The 4769-nt window shown below is 49.3% G+C and overlaps 1 pseudogene; it reads left to right on the top strand.

Annotated features, from left to right (window-relative positions):
* The first annotated feature begins 316 nt into the window (after positions 1-316).
* LOC147121349 (histone H2B 1.2-like) lies at positions 317-695 on the top strand (annotated as a pseudogene).
* Positions 696-4769: the final 4074 nt, after the last annotated feature.

Below are 4769 nucleotides of genomic sequence, written 5' to 3'. Positions count from 1 at the left end.
GTGACATTTCCCGGGGGATCTTAACACAGTGAGCGGCAATGTCAATATAAACTGGGGCTGGAGAGTCTTTTGAAAATGTATTCCCTGATTGCAGTGAGGGAGCTTGTGACTGGTGGCAGGTACTAAATCTAATTGGATATCCAAGGAAACCAATGAAAATGTTTCTGGGAAGAAGTATTGTAACATCAATACAAACTAACCAATCACAATCATTGCCTTCACCCATCCTTTATTGGCATAGCGCTCTGGGGCTGCCTATTTAATACACTCCCGGAATTAATTTGCGCTATTGGTGTAACTGAAGTTTAGTTTGAAGATGCCTGAGGAGGTGAAGAAACTAGCTCCAAAGAAGGGGGCCAAGAAAACCTTGAATAAAGCGCCAAGTAAGAGCGGTAAGAAGAGGAGAAAGTCAAGGAAGGAGAGTTATTCCATCTACATCTACAAAGTGATGAAGCAGGTTCACCCCGACACCGGCATCTCCTCCAAGGCCATGAGCATCATGAACACCTTTGTGAACGATATTTTTGAGCACATCACGGGTGAGGCTTCCCGCCTGGCCCATTACAACAAGCGGCACACCATCAGTTCCCGGGAGATCCAGACCGCCGTGCGCTTGCTGTTGCCCCGGGGAGCTGGCCAAGCACGCCGTGTCTGAAGGGACAAAGGCGGTGACCAAATACACCAGCTCCAAGTAAAACAACACAACGGACCAACAAGACAAACACAACGGCTCTTTTAAGAGCCCCCCACAGTTTCTCTGAAAAAGCTGCACCAACATCCCTCTGGAATTGTTTTATTGTAGTGACTTTTTAATACTAAATGTCTGATTTTTGTTTTAATCTGGTAGGGAGATTCTCCGACCCTTTGTAAGCTGTTCTCAACCCCTTTCATATTTCCCACAATATGGTCAATTAGAGCTGATTTAAGGGGAATAGGTCAGTTTTCAATCACTACTTTCACTCTTACTCAACTTATTTATTATCGGTGCTGGGTCCTTTGCTGTTTGTAGTGCACATTAATGATTTAGATATGAATGTAGGCGGTATGAACAGTAAGTTCGCAGATGACACGAAAATTGGTGGAGTGGTAAAGAGCGAGGAGGGAAGCCTTAGGCTACAGGACGATATAGACGTGTTGGTCAGATGGGCGGAACCGTGGCAAATGGAATTTAACCCTGAAAAGTGTGCGGTGATGCATTTTGGGAGGACTAAAAAGGCAAGGGAATACACAATGAATGGTAGGACCCTAGGAAGGACAGAGGATCAGAGGGACCTTGGTGTGCATGTATATAGATCCCTGAAGGCAGCAGGACAGGTAGATAAGGTGGTTAAAAAGGCATATGGGATACTTGCCTTCATTGGCCAAGGCATAGAATATAAGAGCAGGGAGGTTATGATGGAGCTGTACAAAACGCTAGTTAGGCCACAGCTGGAATACTGTGTGCAGTTCTGGTCGCCACACTATAGGAGGGATGTGATTGCATTGGAGAGGGTGCAGAGGAGATTCACCAGGATGTTATCTGGGCTGGAGCGCTTCAGCTATGAAGAGTGACTGGACAGGCTGGGGTTGTTTTCCTTGGAGCAGAGAAGGCTGAGGGGGGACCTGATTGTGGTGTACAAAATTATGAGGGGCATAGATAGGGTAGATAGAAAGGAACTTTTCCCCTTAGTAGAGGGGTCAATAACCAGGGGGCATAGTTTCAAGGTAAGGGGCAGAAGGTTTAGAGGGGATTTGAGGAGAAACTTTTTCACCCAGAGGGTGGTTGGAATCTGGAACTCACTGCCTGAAAGGGTGGTAGAGACAAGAACCCTCATAACATTCAAGAAGCATTTGGATGAGCACTTGAAACACCATAGCATACAAGGCTATGAACCAAGTGCTGGAAAATGGGATTAGAATAGACAGGGCTTGGCTGGCGCGGACACGATGGGCCGAAGGACCTCTTTCTGTGCTGTATAACTCTATGACTCTATTATCAGGGAATATCAGTTCATTCAGCATAAATCCTGGTAGCAACCCTTCATGTCACCGTTAGACGACTTTCACCAGGCGTCTCGGCTCTGGTTTAGCTGCCGCTGTAGCTTCTGTGTATCGAAATCAATCCACACTCTGATGATTGTTTTAGAAAGATTGAGCTGGAATACTTTCAAAGTGAACAGAATAAACCCCGAAATTTAGACCGGAGTGTAAAATTCTGTCTGAAAGTTGTGACGGGAAATGTGGAATTGAGATATTGTAATTTTGTCTCAAGATCGTATTATTTACGAAAGCCGCATTGTTGGTCTTACAAATACATTGGCGGGCTTTTCAAATTTGAAAAATCGTTTCGTATTTCACAATTTGGCGCCGTTACCATCGCCCTTTTCTCATTGCCGTCTGCTGATTGGTGAATGAAGCTGCTCTCTGATTGGGCTATTGATGTGACCACTGAGAGTCAGTACAGAGTGACCAATCACAAGTGCCTCCACTGCATTCCTCCTAAAGGTATAAGGGCGAGTGCGGGAGAAATTTCTCATTTTTTGTGGAAATATTTCTGAGTCTGTGGAAATGTCTGGAAGAGGAAAAAGTGCCGGTAAAGCTCGGGCCAAGACCAAGTCTCGCTCATCCCGGGCCGGACTGCAGTTTCCGGTGGCCATGTTCACAGACTCCTGCGAAAGGGGAACTATGCTGAGTGTGTGGGAGCTGGAGCCTCAGTCTATCTGGCTGCTGTGCTCGAGTACCTGACCGCTGAAATCCTGGAATTGGCCGGCAACGCGGCCCGCGACAACAAGAAGACCCGCATTATTCCCAGACACCTACAGCTGGCCATCCGCAACGACGAGGAGCTCAACAAGCTGCTGGGTGGAGTGACCATCGCTCAGGGTGGGGTGTTGCCTAATAGCCAGGCTGTGCTGCTGCCCAAGGGTGACTGCTATCAAAACTGGGGTGTTTATTATTAATCTCAGGTAATGCATCGTGGAGGGCAGAATGAGTGCTGAGCGGCAATGACTGGCACTGGTTTATGAATTTTAGATCAGGTATCAGTGCTGCACCCTTTGAGTAAACTTGTGGCATGACATAAAACATGTATTCTCACCACCAAGTTACTGGGCTAATGACTTATCACCCAGGCTGTGACTTTCCGTCTTCGGACCCTGCAGAGAGATACCTGTACGTCGAGGCTCTGCCTAGATAGTGTACGCTGCTGAGTTATTTCTTCCGCCCGCTGCACGGCCTCAATTACGACACGCAGCTCCTGTTTGTAAAACTGGGGGGTACCCGTGCCTCCTTGCGGGAGCTGCCTGTCTTCCACCAGGAACTGCTCAGGATCTGGAACAAGGATGCCTGCAGATGGAATTCTCCCCTGTCAGGAGTGGCGGCTGTCCTACGGGAGCCGCTGCTCAGGAAGCCGCACCTCCATGAATGTGGATTCATGTGGCTGGTGGAGGGCAGAGTTGTGTCTGGCATGGTGACCAGAGTCGGGGACCTACTTGCTGGCAGAAGAGCGGGTTGTATGGCACCAGAGGTGTTGGCGCAGCGCCTGTCCTGGGCCAATGCCCAGCTCGCGCCAAAGCCATCAAGTCGCTGAAAGTGGCACTGGGCCCTGACTCCACTAGGTGTATCGAGGAGGCTCAGGCATGTGGGGCGATCCCATCCGAACTGATCCCCGTCCAGACGGAATTCCTCATCGGTGCCCGGCCCCGAAATCCTTCTCAGGAGCCGGTGCCTCAACTTGAGCCATCTCCGGGAAATCCCTTCCGTGCCTTTCCATTCTGCACGGGGGGGATTCCTGTACGGGCTGCTCTTGAAGACCCTCCTTTTTGCCATCCTCGGCTGCCGTTCGGAGACACCTTGGCACACCATCTTGCTGTCCAGAGGAGGCGGGTGTCCCCAATGGAGGGCTCTCTACGCGGGAGCCCTCCCTTTATCTATTGGGGACTTGGCCTGGAGGGTGTTGCATGGGGCAGTCTGGTGCAATAAGGTTTTAAGTAGGTTCACGGACCCAGGCCGCCTGCCTTTTCTGCGGTCTGGAGGAGTCCGTGTTCCACATTTATGTAGAGTGTAAGAGGTTGCAGCCCCTCTTCCATTATTTGAAGGGGCTGCTCCTCGATCTTTGGCTGCACTTCAGTCCCACACTCCTGATCTTTGTTCACCCGGTGCGGAGGGGAGCGGGCAGGTCGGGGGTCTTCTTGTAGGACTGCTCCTGGGTCTGGCCAAAGTGGCCATCAACTGCTCAAGGTAGCGGGCGGTCAACAGGGTCGATCGGTCGTACTGCCTGCTTCTCTTCTGCGGCCACGTTCGTGCCCGGGTGGCCCTGGAGGTGGAACAGGTGGTATCCGTCGGCATGCTCGAGGCCTTCCGTGACCAGTGGACGCCGCAGGGACTGAAGTGCATCATCACCCCTGGAAAACAAATTTTAATTTACTTTGTTACATTTCATTTGATGTATTTTTGTTAAGTTACATTTTTTTATTGATTGATCGAAGCACAATAGCGACACATTGAGCAGCTATTTCAATAAAAACTGGGGTTGGAGAGGCTCTTTTGGAAATGTGCTTCCTGATTGCAGTGAGAAAGCTTTTGATTGGTGACAGGTACTAAATCTAATTGGATATCCAAGGAAACCAATCAGAGAGTTCCTCGAAAAAGTTTGTGACATCATTACAAACGGACCAATCAAAATCATTGCCTTCACCCATCCTATATTAGCATAGCGCTGTGGGGCTGCCTATTTAATCCGCTCCCAGAACGCATTCGAGTTATTTCTTTGTCTGAAATTGAGTTTGAAG

The sequence above is a fragment of the Somniosus microcephalus genome, chromosome 3 (assembly GCF_052327205.1).
Source record: "Somniosus microcephalus isolate GS21.2 chromosome 3, FLI_Smic_1.0, whole genome shotgun sequence".
Classification (NCBI taxonomy): domain Eukaryota; kingdom Metazoa; phylum Chordata; class Chondrichthyes; order Squaliformes; family Somniosidae; genus Somniosus; species Somniosus microcephalus.
This window is presented reverse-complemented; position numbering and strand designations above follow the sequence as displayed.